The following is an 18,996-nucleotide window of genomic DNA, read 5'->3' on the forward strand; positions in this document are numbered from 1 at the left end:
ACAGATAGAGCAGGGACAAAATGAGCACCCCTTTCCCCTCTTTCAGAAGGATAATGGTGGCAGAGACCAGGCTGACCAAGTCAAAGCTGAGTGCTGTGGTTTGGGTTCAGTTTCTGTCCCACAAGGTTGTGTGCTTGGTCCTCTGTGAGGTACTAAGACTTAGAGGAGCCTTTAAGAAGTGTGGTCGAATGGGAGGTGATTAGGCCATGGGGGCCCCACCTTGGGAGGAATGAATGCCCTTCTCCTGCATGTGGGTAGGTTAGTTCCTGGATTGGATTAGCTCTGCACGTGGCAGTTGTTATAAAGGGGGCCTGGCACTTCCCCTCAGACTCTCTTCCACACATCACTCACTTGCAGCTCTCATACATGCTGCTGCTGTGTGGTGCCATCCCCTGCCCGTGGCCTTCGCCCGAATATGAACTTTGAGCCTCCAAAACCGTGAGTCCAAACTGACCTCTTTGTTTTATAATGTGTCAGTTATAGCAACACGAAATGGACTGAAAGACTATCTCTGGGTCTGTGTCCTCAGCACTGAGGCTCCTGGAGGACGGTGGTATCTATGTGGCCAGTCCACAACCAGAGAAGGGGTTGGCATCGCTCAGATGAGCCCTTGAAGGGGTAGCAGATCCAGGCCGCCTGGCTGGCCGGGCATCATCCTAGGTGTCTCTCCTGGCTGATATGCCTCCATTAAAGTCATATGGCTCTATCTCAGTGGAGAAATGAAGTCCATTGAGATTTCCTGGTAAATAACCGAACTAGGAAGATAGAGGCGAGAGTGAGACCTAGAAAACTCTGCTACTTTCACCACATGTTGCTAGATGTCTTTCTCCATGGAGCTCATGATTTCTGGGAGAGTCCCTGAAGGAAAGCTTTGGGGATGGAGCTTCCTTTGGGGACAGACCTGGGCCTGCAGATGCATTTTTGTGAAATCGAGCTCAGTCCAGAGCAGCCTTGGTAGGTTTGGAGACGCCCGTGGTACAGTGAGGAAAAGCTTGGGCTGCGAATGAAGCCAGTCAAGCTGCTCTGAACGGTGCTTATGTGCTCTTTTTGAGCATTGTTTTTATTTATTTTTTGCTGTACAATTCACATATTATGAATGATTCACAGAGTGGTTTTAAAGAGCAAATAAGCATATGGTATGGACTTCATAAACTAAAGTGCTGTAAAGTATAAGTTGATATAATTATGAGCTCACTTTTGCCTAAATCGGATCACCTAGCTTAGACCCCTGGAACTCTGGATTCTGGTGGAAACACTTGGTTTCAACATTCATTCAAATGTGACTGTAAAAGCTGCCTGCCTTTCAATAACCCAGTACATACTAGTGTTTATTAGGTGGCTGGACTATTGGTGGGATTCCAAAAAAGTCTGATTGGAGCTATCACTAATACAGAATTGTAATGTGCACAATGGTCCCTAGGAAGTTGGAGTCAGCTTCACAGGGTTAGAACCACCTTAGTGACAGACAAACCCCCAAACACACCAGCTTTTTGAAATAAAGGAAATTAAGAGGAGGCAATCCCAGAACTCCAAACTGGAAATCATTTTTTTTTTTTTTTGTACCAGGGACTGAACCCAGGGGCACTCAACCACTGAGCTATATCCTCAGTCATTTTTTTATGTTTTATTTTGAGACAGTCTTGCTGAGTTGCTTAGGGTCTAAGTTGTTGAGGCTGGCTTTGAAATTGCATTCCTCCTGCCTTAGCCTCCTGAACCACTGGGATTTTAGGTGTGAGCCACTGCACCTGGCTCAAACTGGAAATCTAAATGGTTACAGTACCCACAAGAATGGTTGTGCCTTGCAACTCCCTCTGGAGGGCCATCTTTAGAGTATACTCATCATCATAGATTCATGTGTTGATTAAGACCATATTATGGCAGATGACAGTCAAGTGTCTCGGAAGAAACTGAACTTTATTTCCCATTTATCAGTGATACTATATGGACTCACTCAATTCTTCTTGAATTCTCAGTTCTCATTGAAACAGTGGTGCCTAGTTTGAGCCTGGTATGATCTTTTTGCTACTGTCCTCCTGAGGGATAAGGAAAGGTGTGGATGTGTTCTTGCTCAGGAAGAGAGCCCTGGTGACAGCCATCTGGGCTGCCAGGCCTATAACAATTAGCTTATATGAAAGGAAAACTAACAGACCTCTAGCTTCTCTTTGAATTTTTAAGCTGGAATTGTTTTTTGGGGGGGTGGGTGGGGGTGGAGGTGCTGGGAATTGAACTCTGGGGCACTGGGCCACTGAGCCACATCCCCAGCCCTATTTTGTATTTTATTTAGAGACAGGGTCTCACTGAGTTGCTTAGCACCTTGCTGATGCTGAGGCTGGCTTTGAACTCACAATCCTCCTGCCTCAGCCTCCTGAGCTACTGGGATGACAGGCGTGCACCACTGCTTGGCTTGGCTGGTCTTGTTTTTATACTGCTTTATACTGCTTTATACTACTTTTATACTGCTTTCTCTTATTTCTTTTCAAATGAAACTTTCATACAGCAGATAACATTCCATTTAAAAGCTGATTTAAAAGTGCAAAGGCTTCTCTCACCCTCTGCTCCTGTAGGTTGAATGAAGTGTTTAAAGTTCAATGTCCAAATTCGGGCCTTTCCTGAAGCTTCCAGACTGGTGAGACATCTCTAGGTCTTCCTGGAAAGGGAGTGGGGTTTATGCCCCACTGAAGTCATGCCACCACCCCAGGAAGGGGAATCTTGGGAATGGTCACTTGTGGGGAAGAAGGCCTCTTCAACCTCAAGTGCACTTAACCCCATCTCCCCTCTACCAGCTTTGTCTCTTTGCTTTTTTGGCACCATAAAGCCTGGGTGCCCTGGAAAATGGGTCGTATTCCTCTTGGCTCCATGCCAGTCCCTGGAGGAGGCAGCACAGGTGACTCACTGTCTGAGCCCAATTCTCCCAATGTGAGGCTGGGCTTGTTTCTCTAGGACATCTCAGGCACTGCCTTGAACTTGCTCCTACTACTTTTTAGATTGGGGACTGTCTCTTCCTATTCCCAGCACTTAGCACAACACCTGGCATGTAGGAGGCACTCAGAAAATAAGTGTGGAACCAACTGAACAAATGATTTGATTTACATGGGTGTATGTGTATCACATCAAGCTTCTCCAGAAAAACAGAAGCAATGAGATTCGATAAATAGATAGGTTTTATTGTATTTATTGGATCACCTAATTGCGGGGACTGGCAAATCTAAAATCTATAGGGAGGGAGGCAGGCAGTCAGGACATTCAGGCAGGAGCTGATGCTGTGGTCTTGAGTCAAAATTTCTTTGTCTCTGGGAAAACTGTTTTTGCTTAAAAGACCTTTAACTGATTGAATGAGGGCCACCTGCATTATCAAGGGTAATCTTAATTTAAAGTCAAATGATTGTAACTGCTGCTAACATTTACAAAGTGCCTTCAAAGAAATACCTAGGTGCTTTTGATGAAATAACTGGATACTACAGCCTACTCGAGTTGACATAAAACTAGCCATCACATCCTGGTCAAATTATGTTCATAGAAACAGCCACCACAACCAGCACCACAAAAACACAGGACAAACAGATACAATGCAACAAAGGTGCAGTGGAACAGAGCTAGGTGCTGGCTACACTCAAATGCTTACTACACCCCCTGCCCTCAGGGAGATGAGCCTCTGGCCAGAGAGACAGTCCAATCTGGCAGATGGTGTAATGAATAACATGATCAAGATGTGCATGAAATTTGCTGACTGCTATTTAGAGCTGGGTGTCCTCAAAGTGGTCAGAATGACCTTGGTAACCTGAGAGGGGTCTGAGATCAGCCAGACTAATATTGTAACCTTAGTCTCTCTCTTTGGAGAGAGTTTTAAATACTTTAGATAAATGGACTGTGAAATAACCCAAAGGTCTTTATGCCAGCAAATGTCAAAACACCCCAGGCAGTCCTGGTGTTTAGGGGAGGACCTGTAAGGCAGGCATTCTCCCCATTGCCCATGGCTTCTGAATGCCAATCACCCCCTGCCCCCCCCTGCCTCCCCCCAGTCCCCCCGCCACCGTCTGTCTAGCTTTTGCAATGAAGTTGTGTGGATCAATTCCCCCAAGAAACTGGTGCCCAGGAGGGCAGGTGGAGGACTGCACACTGTCTGATGCCTTACCTATCATAAACAAGGCCCCAGGCTAAGCCCCCCAGCATTTCTATTTCTGGAAGGGCACCCCTGCATTCTGTTTCCCTTCCCAGAAGGTGGGAGCAGACTGCAAGCATCTGCTCACTTCAATGGTACTGACACTCTTTACAATGCTCATGCTTTTCCGTGTCCAGTCCTGCAGCATCTGGTTGGATTGGAGATTGGGCTCGGTATAGTTAGTTGCAGATGCCTTGCTAACACCACGTGGTGTTGTGAATTGATCTCTGGTTCCCTGCATACAAACATCAAGGTCATATGAATAGATGCCACTGTCCCTGCAATTCCTCTGCCAGGTCATGCAGTCAGATCCTATGACAAGACTCCTAAACTGGAATTGGAGTCTGATATTAAATCTGCTGCTCAATCTTGTGGAAGCAGACAAGATACACAGAGTAGAGGTTCTTGAGGGTAAAGAAAAGCAGCAGGGATGTTGAGGTGTCATATTTAGAGTCAATATCTGCCTAGTCAGAAACGTATCCAAACACTGCAACCTGCGGACTGGGAAGAGTCTGGAACCCCCACCCCCACCCGCCCTGCCTCAAACCTTTCATAGGACCTCAGGAGCGTGGGATTGATAGGGGGCCAGAGAAACCTGCATTTTTTACTTTATAAGCTTATATATTACTTAACTTTGATCCAATGAGTCTCTATTACTTGTGCATTTAAAAAAAATTAAAAATAAGCCTGGTACTGTGGCACACACCTGTAATCCTCATGACTCAGGAGGCTGAGGCAGGAGGACTGCAAGTTCCTGGTCAGCCTCAGCAACTTAGCAAGGCCCTAACCAACTTAAGGAGACCTTGTCTCAAACTTTTCAAAATTAAAAAGGGCTGGGATTGTAGCTCAGTATAATATAATACATACATATATACACAATATAAATGCATGCATATTAAAAGCAAAGTTGCTTTTTAGGATAATCAATCACTTTACCCTGTAACAATGGCTCAAGAGGTTCAGCTGACATGACAGGTGAATACCCTCCACCCAGGGAACATAGACCTTGTGATGGCAGATTGTGGGTGACCTTGATCTTGTGTTTCTTGCTTGGATTTTTAAAGTGCTCCCTGTCCAGGGCAATCCATTCAGAGATCTCTGCGCTAGGAAGTCCCATGGCCGTGCCTAAACCCGATGGTGGCCTGGCCGGTGGGGATGTCCATGTGGAGAGTTTACTTGCCAACCCAGACCAAGCTGAGGACTGACACACAGTTTAATTATCATGCAGAGCTGCAGCTGGCGGCGGCTGGAATGAGTTGGCATCTGCTTTTGCAGAGTGCAATTTCTGCAAATAATTAACCACCAGAACTCTTGATTCTCTCTAATTAATGAAGAGGAAGGCTGGAATCTTCAAAGTCCACAAATGTCATGCTGCCATTGTGTCAGGATTGATCTCCTTTGTTCTAGACCGAAGAGTGTGCCTCTCCTGCCTCCCCTAATTCTTTATAAATTGAATTTTTCTATTACTAGTTGTGACAGCTAAGGAACATGACTTCAGAAATTCACCCGCAGTTCATGCCAGTATTAGAAGCCTGAAGAATAATAATTTTTTAAAAGAACCATAATGGAACAAGCTTTCTGTCTCTGACCCAGAATTAATCATAGTGAAGAGACACCTACTGAAAGGAGGGCCGTTAATTAGCTCTAATGGATCTTGCTAGGTGGAGTCTGAATTACTGGGAAGTCTGCAACCAAGGGAGGAGGAGACTTCCTTTTCTCTCTCCAACTCTATGTGATGCTGGAATGGAACATAATGGGACTTCGATTCCAGGGGACAGGGAGTCGTGACAGGGCCATGGCAGAGCTCCATTCATTGGAGGATGCTGGTGCATAAGCCTCCCACCACAACAATCCTGAACGTGTAGGGGAAAATTGTAGTGATTGTTTTCAGTACAAATGGCCTGTCTCTGTGATCGCATCTGAGCATGTAATGAAACCCACCACCCAGAAATCAAGTGGAATCCTGTTAAACCCTAGGTCAGATCAGGTCCCTCTGTACCAAGCTTCCCTAAAAGAATGCAAACTTTATAGCTAAGTCTGTGAGGTCCGATTTGTCTGCCCACTGTTTCCTCTAAAGTCTCCTTTCCCCTACTACCCTCAACTCCTTTCCAGACACAACATTCAGACTTCCTTATATTCCACTGATGTTCCAGGTATGTTCCACCTCAGGGCCTTTGCACAGGCTATGCTGTCTGTCTGTAGTGCCATTTTTCCAGATATCTGTTTGGTTTACTGTTTCTCAAGATGTTGCTTAAATGTTAGCTTCTTAATGACCCACCATGTAAAATAGAACCCTCTCCCCATTCCTCTTACCCTGCTACATTTTGGTGTGATTACTTCCTTGCATACCATATAATTTCCTTGTTTTGTTAAATCTTGGTCTCCTCCACCTCCCAGTAGAGTATAAGCTCCATAAGAACCAGGATTCTTGTCTGTTTTGTTGGCTGATGTATTCCCAGCATCTAGATGGTGCCAGCTCAATAAATATTTGTAGAGTAAATGAATCCGTTAGCACACTTGGAGTGTTTGCTGGTATGTGTGAAGCCTGCACGTGCCCATCCGACACGACTGCTCAAACATCTTAGGAAGGCCGAGGCGCGAGCTGTTCCTTTCGCTTTCTCAAGTGTCTGGAGGAAGTGCTGCTGGTTCTGTTGGCTGCCAAATGTTAATAATTAAAGCAAACAGTGTATCAGAGCTAAATATTACTTGGGCTGTTTCTCTCCCAATGGCTTCTGGTAGGAAGAAACTAGTATGAGATGGGTCAAGAATGAGGCCATGGCTGGGCGCAGTGGCGCAAACCTGTAATCCAGGCAACTCCAGAGGTCGAGGCAGGAGGATTTGAGTTCAAAGCCAGCCTCAGCAACTTAGTGAGACCCTGTCTCAAAATAAAAAATAAAAAAGGGCTAGGGATGTGCCTCGGTGGTTAAATGCCCCTGGGTTCGATCTCTGTCACCAAAGGAAAAAAAATAAAGGAAAAGGAGGACATTATAGAAAGATTTTGCATTTTAGGTTGTTTCGTTTTGTTTTTGTTCCCCAGGGTGCATGTTCTTCCTCTCTCAGTTCCTAAGTTTTCAGAGAATGGAAGGTCTTGAGAGAACATGTAGCAGAAATCATGGTGGTAGTTTGGTGGGGGCAGGTCCTTGGAGTGAGTCAACAGTGACCTACTGAAAACAAGCATTCATGGGCACCTAGGGAGAAGTAAATACAGGTGAGGATACAGGGCCAGGCCCATAGTAGGAGCCTTAGGCAAGGAGTTGCAGGAAAGCCTGAGACCTCTGCCATCTCCATGGGTTGCTTCCAAACAATGAGGCCACAGATTTCTCTTCTAGTCTTTCCATTGAGGAATGTCTATTGAGTCTTTCTTGTATCCATAACTTGATGGGGTTTAGGAAGATCTGGCAGAGGTTGCAGTGTAGATGGATCAGAACTTGGGAAGTGGATAGATCCAACATTCCACGCTTTACTTGATCCGTACCTCATATCAATCCAGTCCTTAGCTCAGAGGGCCTGGCCAAAGGGGGAAGCGCTTAAGTTAGGGAGCCCTGGTGTGAGTCACTGCACACCAGCGCCAGCAGGCTTCTGTAGCTGCTGCTGAGGGAGTTTGGTCATTTATCTCCCTCCATCATGGCTTCTGCTGTGGCTTGGATATGGTTTGTCCCAGGGAAACCCCATGTGGAATGTAATTGCCCACGTAATGATATGGCAAGGTGGTGAGTTAGGTCACGGGGATTCTACCCTCATGGAAGCATTTGTGTAGTTCCTGAGCAAGGGGGTCATGATCATGAGTGTTGGTTGTTATAAAGTGGGTCAGCTCCTCTGTTCCCTTCTTCTCCTGCACTTTTGCTAGCTTCCTGCACTTTCTGCCTTTCTGACACGCATGGAACCGCATGGTGCCCTTGCCAGAAGCCAAGCAGATGCTGATAATATGCTCTTGGACTTCTAGAACCATGTACCAAAAAACCCTCTTTCCTTTATAAGATACCCAGTTTCAGGTATTCTATTACAGCAAACAGAAAATGGACTAAGACAGTTTCTAACTTGGCCTTAATACTATACAAAGTTATTTTTCAGTTGCTCTTCTGAATAACTGCTTCTTGATTTTAGAGAAAAAGGAGAGGCCCAGAGAGGGCAAGGTACTTATCTAAAGTTGCACTGTTATTAAAATGTAAGCCTGGGACTTGTACTCTCCTTGAAAATCCAGTTTTTGTCCATATTGCCCTTCAGGTCATAATAATACCCACCCTATTTTCCTCTGGGACCTACCAATAAACTGGTCTTATGAATGAAAAAGGATTTTTTATCATCCCATAGTCAATTATTACTAAAGTTGCCTCTCCAACTTAGAGGATGCTCAGAGGTCAGAGATGAGAACATGGGTTATCTCGTGGGGGTAAAAAGTATGAGTTATTGTGTTTTTTACATATTCTAAATTCAAATTCCAAGACTGACATTTAAAGCATCTCTCCAAAGCCAAGTTCGGCGTAGTGCTCTGGTTCTAAATAGCAAAATTGACCTTCCCTCCTAGACTCACACTCTAAATTATTCTGAAGATTCTTCCTCCACACCGCTCCCGACAACCCACCTGAAGCCGTCTCCAGGACACTCTTGCTGATTTACAACTGCAATCTTGCTAAAAAGGAATGGAAAAAAGCCAGGCTGAGTTTCTGTTAGACAGAATTACTGGCATGAAATACCAACATCGCTCCGACCTGGCTATGACTGACTGGCTGGCCGCGTGGCTGCACCCCCATCCCCACCCCATTTCACTGAAATAGGTCATTTATTGGAAAACGGAGGAAGCCTTGTTCCCCAATTCTGGTCCCCCAAAGAACCAAGGAGGAAGGCTGTGACGGTGCTATGTAGCTTGTGCTTTCATGTGGCTCCCGACAGCCAGCCTTGGACTAGGAAGCCTCTGCTTGTTGGGTTTCCATGTCAGTGGTTTGTCTTTGATGAGTGTCTGTGACTGCTGTGTGCGGAGCCCTTCTGCTTCCTGCCTTTCCAGAAGGAATAAAGACGATGAGGCAGAATGCAAGCCGTGAGCTCCAGCTGTCACTGGTTAAGATGCAACGATTAGCTGTGAAATAGCCATTTGGCTGAGGCAAAATATTATCTAAATGAAGGCGATCTCCTTCCCTTGTATTTATTCTCTCCCAGAACCTTGATCCAAGCTATCCATGCACCAGTGAAATATTTATTGATACCCTTCCCATTTTGCCCAAAATGCAGAGCTCAGTAAGATGTAAAAACCTTACAAGTTATTCAAGTTGGGGAAAAAAGGTATTTGTTCATCAAGAGTAGAAAACTCAGATGACCGTGGGGGCTCAGCGGGTAGTGTGAATGGGTGAATGAAACTCTCTTATCATAGCATCTTAAGGTATATTTTTCCCCCTACAAAGACACATCTTTCTTAAGCCAGGGGTGGTGGCATATGCCTGTAATCCAAGCGATGGAGAGGCTGAGGTAGGAGGTTTGCAAGTTTGTGAAACACTAAGCAACTTAGTGAAATCCTAGGCAACTTGGTGAGACCCTGTCTCAAAAAAATAAGAAGGACTCAGTGGTAAAGCACCCCTGGGTTCAATCCCTGGTATTTAAAACAAAAACAAAACCCATCTTCCTTATATATTTAACATACAGGAATATTCTTTCCTTAAGGATCGGAGCTTGCTGATCTATCTTTAGTTTTCATATTTTTTTTTTAATAGAAAGTAGAGTATCTTCAATTTGTCCACACAATAAGGTGAGTGCCTGGACAGATGGCAACCCACACATGGTTTTAGTGTGAAGAGACAATTGGAAGTGAACAAGGAGTTGATGGGACTGTCTAGCTGGAGCACTTGTGGGCTACTGGATGGGAGCAGCTGCTTACTGTATGCCCCACTGCTTTGTGGCCAAATGAGCACAGGGGCCCAGTGACCCACTGTCTTCACAATCTTCTGAAGCATGAAGCTTCACCAGACAAGTCATGTGTCACCTTACCTTTTCTTTCCTTTAGATTTCTTTATATTTTTCTTGTACTTCCGCTTCCCTCAAGTGGATGGGATGCTTGTCACTGAAACCTAAACTGTTTCCCCCCATTTGTGTGCTCCCAGCTCTTTGCAAGTGGCTACTTACTAGATCATCAGAGGACAGAGGACACCCTCCCTGTGGGCTGGTCAAACTTGGGCAGAATGTAATGCATGCATGCCTGAGTATTGATTTTTTTTTTTTTAAACCAGAGATTAAACCCATGGGTGCTTAACCCCTGAGCCATATCCCCAGCCCTTTTTTATTTAGAGACAAGGTCTTGCTGAGATGCTTAGGGCCTCATTAAGTTGCTGAGGCTGGCTTTGAACTTAGGTCCTTCTGCCTCAGCCTCCTGAACTGCCGGAATTACAGACATGCTCCACTGAGCCCTGCTCTGAGTATTGATTATTAAGGAAAGCAGAGGGAGTTTCCCAAGTGATATGCAGGCGGCTTCATACAGATAACCTTGAAAAGGTCTCTAAGGTAGATTGCAAAATGGCCACATATTCCTGCTTCCTTGTATTCCTCTTGCCATCCTCCTACCAAAAAGTCTATTTCTCCATTCCTTGATTCTGAACTTGACCCTGTGACATGGTTCAACCACTAGCAAACATGATACACGTAGAGACCTGAAAAGCACTTGCACACTGAGGCTCACACACTCCTGTTGCACTAGACCCATGGGATCATCATGAAAATAAGCTCAAATCAACCCATTAGGAGGCCATCCAGAGGAGAATACACTTCAGATAGCCTGTTAACCACAGACATGTGAGTGACACTTGGTCTAGACCAATCATGTGGCCCAAAGGAGACCTCCAGAGGAAACACTCAACAGAACACAGTCCAAATTGCCAACCCCCACACTCACAAACTAGTAGATGTCATTGTTTGAAATCAAATGAAAACTACAACATGCTACCCTGTCAATCCAACTGAAGTCAGATTCTGCCCACTGCTATCCGTGTGCTCCATGCTGAGCAAGTGATGACCACACAGCAGTGGAGATCACAGACACCCTGCATAAGGATACTGTCCCAGTTTCCTCTTCCTACACACCCAGGCAGCCCTGGGCCTGTTTGTCTCTGATTAAAAGGACTGGGAATCACTAAACAGGAAATTCAAGGTAGGAACTGTGCTGGTTATTGATTTCCAAGTCAGATTCTTCAGGTTGAGCCTATACCCAATTGGGGAATTGGCATAAATAGAGTACAAAAATTAAAGGAGAAGAGACAGCCTGAAGACATACTGTGTACGAGCCAGGCATTGGTGTCCATCTCAATTTTAGTAGCCCCTTTGTTTCCTAAGTCTTCCAGAATTGGGTGGTCTGCATAGGCAGCAAGCTCCAACTCTTCTTGCTCTTGTCTCCTTCTCTGATCTAATTCCCTTGTCCTCAAGACTTTTGCACTCCATCTTTTGGCAAACAAATCAGATTTCCTGAAGTGAATGAGGCCTTAGATTACGACCCAGTCTGGATCCTAGTGAGTCAATTTCTTTTTAGTGAAAGGCAGAGAGGTCATTCACATGATGATTTCTTGGATGCTACTGGCTGATTTGAGATTTAGGTTTTGATAAATACAACAAAATTTAATTACTACTTTAGATACAGTTCTAGATGTCATGAACACAAAAAATTAGTATTAAGCTCCTATAGTAAGATCCCCATAGCCTAAAGAGCATCAAAATGGAGAGACTAACCGAATGGATGTGGGGAGTCAGGGAACACTCATTAATAATCATGTGCAAAATGAGACTTGAAGAAAAGTGGGAACATTACTAAGCAGATCTGGAGACATGGAAGAGCACAATGGGGTTGGAAGTCAGTAAATACTTGGCCTGGTCAAAGCATGGGGTATATTTACATAATGAGGGATGCCTCCTGGTCTCAGTGCTATGGTCTAAACATGTCCTCCAAAAGTCATGTGTTGGACTTCCTCTTAGTAGTCTACCAAATATCAATTCTAAGAGGTGGTACCTTTAGGGTGGGTTAATGCAATCCTTGTGGGAGTCGGGTCACTGTCGTAGGAGGGTGTGCCTTATGAAAGGATGTGGTTGGTCCCCCTTTTGCCTCTCATACTTTCTTGCTTTTCTGTCATGGGATAATCTAGCGAAGAGACCCTGACCAGACTCTAGACCCTTGATCTTGAACTTCTAAGCCTCCACAACTGGAAGCCTATACGTTATGTTCCAGTTGTTGGGGTTTTTTTGTTTTGTTTTATTTTTATAAATTACCCAGTCTGTGGTATTCTGTTTTAGGCAGCCTAAATGAACCAAGACACTAGGGAGTTTAAAAATTGGAAATCTTACAGGTGATGGGAACCATTGAAGGATTTTAAACAGAAGAGGAAACCATTCTGATTTGTAATTCTCAAAGGTAACAAACTGCTACTCGAGTGTTTGGCATTGAAGGCGGGACAGTGAGCTTGGAGCTATTATAGCAGCCCAGAAGAATGGATGAACTGCAATGACAGTGGATGGAGAGGACAGGATCAGTTTCAGATGCTTGCAAATCTGAGTGGATAAGAGCCGATGATGACTGGAGGTTGGGAGTTGACTGAACAGAAGAAGGAAGCTAAATTTGAGGTGTCTTGTTTAGACACTCAGTTGAAGTAATTTGATGGAGTAGATCTCTACAAGTGGGTGAACTCTGTTGTTACATAAAATGATTCATTTTCAATATTACAATTCGCCATATCTGTGAATATGCAGTGGGTATTATGAAGGCGAGGAGTGGCCAGGGAATAGAAAAGATAATGGTTTAAAATAGTATAAAAGTGAATGCCAGCAGCCTGAAGGACTTTTTGGAACTCCAACTAAAAATAGCAGTCTAGGCTGGACTGGCTGGATTGGCAAGCTCTTGCGCTGTGGCTAGGTGGGGGCGCCACGGCTGTGAGCAGGCTGGGTGGATCCCCCAGATGACCTTGGCCTATAGTTAGCTCTCACAATCAGCTGTGGCTGATTTCCAAAGCAGCAGCAATAGCAGCTGACCACTTGTAAGTATATTTCCTTCTCTAAAGAAAAAGTGCTCAGGAGCCATAAATTTCCTAAGTGACTATTGCTTCTGGTTTGACTAAGGGCTTCCATGACTGAAAATATCCCTTTGTTTTCTATAAGATCATTAAAAAATTAATCCCCTTTTTCTTGAGTCAAAATACCTTGAACCTCTGGGGTAACAGAAGAATCCCAGTTCTATCCCTGGGAAATACGTCAAAGAAATGCCTGCTTACATGCTTCAGTTCATTAGAGTATCTTTCCCCCATCTACACAGCACAATAAAAGTAAATTAGAATACAAGAATTCAAAGGCAGGGAAGGAGCATAACTCTAAGAATAAGAAGTAAATGCCCCCTTTGGGGATCTGAGGTCAGAATACAAGATTTCACTTGTATTTATCTGAAAGTTGAGACTTTCAGATAAAAAATTTTTGCAATCACCTAGAATTCAGGGCAAAATATCTGATGATAAGTTTGCTTTAGTGTATGAATCTAGGGAAAATACTGAGAGACTGGGGTGGGGGGTGGGAACCTATTCTGTCTGTGAACTGAACTCTAAATACTGTACTTTGTCACAGAAACACTAGAGGGCGTGAGTCAGAGGCAGAAAGCTACAAAGGAAACCAGAGGAAGGCATTTTTGCATTTCACACTGGCACAACATTTTACTTAGTTAGACACTAATATTTATACTGGTGATCAAGTGACTTTATAGTGAAAATTCAGTATTAAAAACCTTTATGATCTCTAGGACCTGTTCAGAATCCACAATAGTAAAGGACAACTATTTCTCTCTGACTAGAATCTATGTTCTGTCCATTTTAAACATTTTGAAAGCCAATACAATACAGGCTCTGTGAGTCTTTAATTTTAGAGGATATATTATTTGGATGAATAACCTTTCACAGATATTGGATTTTTTTTTTAACACAGCACAGTGGTCATACTTACAGTTCTTGCAGTGAATAGTAATGACACCAGGCATTTCAGACACTTATAGGAATAAAGTATACTTGCTATAGATAACCTGGATCCAAAGTCCTCCCTTCTCCATTTTCTCCAGTATCCCCATGTGTTACCTCTACATCAAAGCACCAGTGTGAATCCAGAAACACTTAAGTTACCTGTCCTAATACCATGCACATGTCAATGAGAACTGATATTTAATTTTCTTGTTTAAACTCCCAGTCCCTCAGTCCCTTTGTGCCTCTTGAAAATGCCAAAAGAATTAATGAAGGCTAGTCTCATCACTAATTTTTTAATGAACAATTAATTACTACAACCAGAAACAAATATCTTAAAATCTCAACAAGAGATTATATGACTAATTGTTAAAGTATTTTAATGAGTAGCAAACTAATACATCAATGAGAGATTGTCCTTAAACCACAGCAGACTTTTGAAATATAACCGATAAAAGCATGCATGGCTCCAAATGTAGGAAAAGTCACCATGCAACATGCTAAGTTAATAAGGATCTGCCTTTTTACAAACCTTGGGATCAGACTCACCTGGATGTTAATGCCAAGAGAGTAGACATGACATTATGAATTCCCCAAGGCAGAGTCTGTTGGAAACGAACAATGACTCTGACTCTGATAAGAAACACTCGGCTTCAAAATTTGGATTTGCCTTTGTTAGCCATGCATGATACTACTTACCTCTCAGGGAAGAACCTCTAATTTCAGAAAGTGCTGACGTGCATTACGGCACCCGTTAGTAAAAGTCTTTGGCAGAAATGCCATTTATCCTTGTTGTGGTAATGAACAGATTTAAAACATTCTGGTGTCACCATTCCTGAAAAAGCACAGTCACTTGAATATTTCTTCCACAGGCATAGTGAAATATTTCACGGAGGCACATGGGTGTAGAGCACTATGGAGCGATATTGCTGGTGAATGACAGAATGTCTGTTTGATTTACATGAAGCCCCAAGTGCTCATATGAGAATAGGTTAGGTTTAGATTGACGAGCAAATGTGTAGCCAGACTTCTGGCTGACAAATGGCAGAGCTATGCCAGCGCATTCGCTTCTCTGGACAGAGACCAAAAGTGAAACAGGAGGATCAAGTTCACTCCATAAAGGACATTCAAACCTAGAGGATGGCAGGGTGGCGAGGGCAGTAAGCACATATAGACGGGAATTCCTCAGAATAGTATCGGATGAGTTTACAACTGAACACTCATCCAAGCCAGTGACCAAATCCTTATCAAGCGTGGCCATTTCCCCTGTGTGTTTATGTTGACATTCCCTCAGAGGGATCTTGGTGTTTCCAAGATAATTCTATTTTATGGGCATCTTAGGTTTAAAGTCATAACCTCTAAAAATGGCTTATTTGGGTAAATCGGAAACAGAAAATAACAACTGATGAGATTAGTATTAAAAATGGTGCTAAGCATTAAATGATCCAGATTGAATTAGGTTTATTTCGGCTGGGCACAACTGAGAACAGAAACCTCCATACAGCATTTGGTAAGGATGAATTGTTTGGATGGCACTCTTCTTTGTAGGCTGATGCTGAAAGTTCAGGACTTTGGGTCTGCCTTCAAGGAAGTGGGAAGATAGTAATGGCAGGTGCTGTTCATGGAATTTCTGTGGTGTGCCGGGCATCCTTTTGGTACTTATGTGTATTATCCCATTTAATTCTTACCACCATGCCATGGGGCAGGGTTTACGGTCTTTGCTTTTGTAGATGAGCCTGAGCTGTGGTGACTGTAGTTGACCTTCCAAGGCTGTACACTGCAAGTGCCCAAGTCAGGATATGAACTCTGGTGACTTCAAAGCCCTTTGCATCCTGCCACATGGCATCCTGAACATCTGATGATAGTACTTGTCAAGGTTGAGCAATCTCACTCCCTGTGGTATTTGAGGAGTTTTGAAATGAGCAGCAAAGAGAGCCATGCGACCTGGGTTTGAATCCTGACTCTTCTAGCTGTATAACCTTGGGAAATTCCCAACCTCCTTCATCTGTAAAAAGTTTGTGTGTGTGTGTGTGTGTGTGTGTGTATGTATGTATTGTGTTAGAAGATTTGTAAGCTCCCTTTCATTTCTAACGTTTGATGATTTCATGAGCCTTCAAGGAACTTAATTTCTTGTAATTGAGGTGCATGTCTGGTCCCTTGCTCAGTAAGTGAATTCAGATGTAAGGAAACATTTTCCACTTGCAATTGCAGAACTGATTTAATTTTTGCCATAGAGTATTATCCCCTCCGTGCTGTAAAATATGTTTCCTATGCGGGTTGCCTGAGCAGAGACTATCTTCTATTTCCTGGCCAGACAACTCTACTCTGTAGAGTGTGGTGCTCAACTCGTAAGTGACTGTACAAGGCCTGTGGCACATGCTAGAAATATAAAATAGCGTTTTATAGTGTCACAGTTGGATTTATCTGAAGGCAATAACTATTACAAATATTTATGTACTCATCTATGTTGTGAATTAATGGGGCTTTGTTTATTGAATTTCCCTCCGTATTTCTAATTCACAATACCATGCTGATGATGAAAATGACTGTCTACGAGCACACCATTGGCATCCCTTGCTTGTCTGGCTTGCACCCATTCTTCTGTTGATGGGAATATGTACATTGGCTCTCCTGCCATGGACATTCATCACCCGCTGCTCTGCATTCTTGAGGATCAAATGACATGGGCTGTGCTGTATGTGAGGAGCAATATTTGAACATTCCTTTGATGTTGTGCCTTGTGACACTCAATGTTTAAATCCAAGCTTTTGCCATTTGACCAAATGCCAAATGTGCTAGTCTGAATATCTATCGTCTTACATATAGCTGGATGGAAAAATAGGATCAAACCACTGGAAAAATTTCAAAACTATTTTGGAGGACTAATTAAAACAAAGCTTTGATTAATTGGAAAGTTATTTGAGCAAGATGTTCTAGCTAATTATGAGCTAGGGTATGACACTGTAAAAAATCCATTTAATACATACTGAGGATCATCTGTATACATATGGTATTAAGTGTTGAAAGAAGGACAAAGGTTCATGTAGTCCTTCTATTCAAAGTGTCTTCTGGTTCTCTTCTACCAGGTTCTATTTGCTTCCAGGTTTTTAAAATGTTTGCTTTTTGTTGTAATTGTTACAAAGATGTGACTATACAGAATACATATACTTTGAATTCATTTTTCTTCATTTAAACACTGTAAGATTTTAACCTATGTGTCATTCTGATAGGAGTTAAACATTCCCTCATTTGCTTAAAATTTGGGTTGTTTCCACTGTTTTCTCCTCCATTATTTTTTATTTCCTATTGCAAACTTTCAAATATGGAACTATTAAACCTAAGAGGATAATTTTAAATGTTCATTATCAATATTCATTGCAATTGCTTTCCAAGGGCGTTTACCATTTACACACTCATGAACATTGTTTGCCTGTAAATTTCTCCTTACTCTCTCCATTATCATCTGGCACTTGTTTATTTATATATTTTTGCTTATGTGATAGATAAAGTACTTTTTTGAAGTGGGGGGACCAAATTTATACCTGTTATCTTGCATTCACACAATAACCTTGCAAAGTCAATACAAATGAATGAATAGATACTAGGAAAGACTAAGTGACTTGTCCAAGTCCATACAAGTACTATCAGAACTGGAACTTGATCTTGCTTCTTCTAAGTCTACATCTGTTTCCACTGTCCTACAGCTGCCCCTCAAGTAACATGCTGTATCTAGGCTATTGAGACCTTTAAGATAAGCTTGGGGGGGCTCAGTAGTTGGTCTGTATCAAGATGGAATAAAAGGTCAGGTGCAGTGGCACATGCCTATAATCCCAGAAGCTGGGGAGGCTGAGGCAGGAGAATCACAAGTTGAAAGCCAGCCTCAGCAACTTAGTGAGGCCCTAAGAAATTCAGTGAGGCCCTGTCTCTAAATAAAATACAAAACAGGACGGGGGTTTGGCTCAGTGATTCATTCAGTGCCTCTGAGTTCAATCCCCAGACCAAAAAAAAAGTAGATGAGTGGGACTATAACCAAACCTTTCCCCAAAAAGAGCAAATAATTTTGATTAATTAACTCATGCTGTTTCACCCTCCCTCATGCACATTTAAAAAAATTTAAAAAGAAACAAAGCATGTTATTCAATAATGCTGGAGAGTTGGAGTATTTTAACTAAACTCAGATATACATGAGTAACTCCAGTTGGAAGTTGTTCATGCATATCTGAAGGCAGAATGTGGCCTTTTGACTTTGTCCTATTAAACACAAGGAAATTCATAGTTAAAATTCCACTCCTAGCTCCCCAGCCAAGATGGGAATTGTCCCAGTCATAAAACATGATGGACAGGGCTGCCACCAGGCCCAATAATCTGTTGGTATTGTACAGTAGGGTGGTCCGGCCACAGTAAATCAAGGTCTCACCTTCATTTTTCAAAAAGGCAAATGGATTAAAGGTGTGTACGTCATTCTTGACAGTGGGAAGGCAGACAGGTTTTGCAAGAGGCTAGAGCAGGGCGTGTGGAGTAAATGACAAACACCTTCCAGTTGGAGGGTGTTTGGACTCTCCAGGTGTTCATTTGGAAGGTCATTTTGGGAAAATGATTTGGGACCAGATGCTGCCACCTTATTTGCAGAAAGGAGAAAGGAAAACCCAGTTTGGAGGCCACAGTCATGTAAAACAGCAGGATCTGCCAAACACTGGCTCCACAGAATGTGGATTTGGAGGAAAGCAGTCTGTGCTTCATCTGAAAGCTCCTGGTGTTTAGAAGGCCCTGGGTGAGCTGGGCAGGAGGCTGAATAATGGGCACTGGCAAAACTCGGGGATGGGCTCACCTCCCTCACCATAAAATACCATTACGTAATCAGACCACTCCTTAATGGAGATT

General features: G+C 43.2%; 1 protein-coding gene across 3 annotated transcripts in view; it reads right to left on the reverse strand.

Moving 5' to 3' along the window:
- The window catches only part of Itgb6 (integrin subunit beta 6), a 120,412-nt gene extending 105,276 nt beyond the window's left edge, over positions 1-15,136 (reverse strand). For 2 of the 3 annotated variants that reach the window (XM_058584947.1, XM_046462260.2), the window contains exon 1: positions 14,815-15,136. The gene's annotated coding sequence lies outside the window, so the exon portion shown is untranslated. The remainder of the gene's footprint in view (positions 1-14,814) is intronic. The other variant, XM_058584948.1, reaches the window with a different exon arrangement.
- Between the last annotated feature and the right edge of the window lie 3,860 nt (positions 15,137-18,996).

The sequence above is a fragment of the Marmota monax genome, unplaced genomic scaffold (assembly GCF_021218885.2).
Source record: "Marmota monax isolate L192 unplaced genomic scaffold, Marmota_monax_Labrador192_F-V1.1 WCK01_AAM20220418_F8-fsc00129, whole genome shotgun sequence".
Classification (NCBI taxonomy): domain Eukaryota; kingdom Metazoa; phylum Chordata; class Mammalia; order Rodentia; family Sciuridae; genus Marmota; species Marmota monax.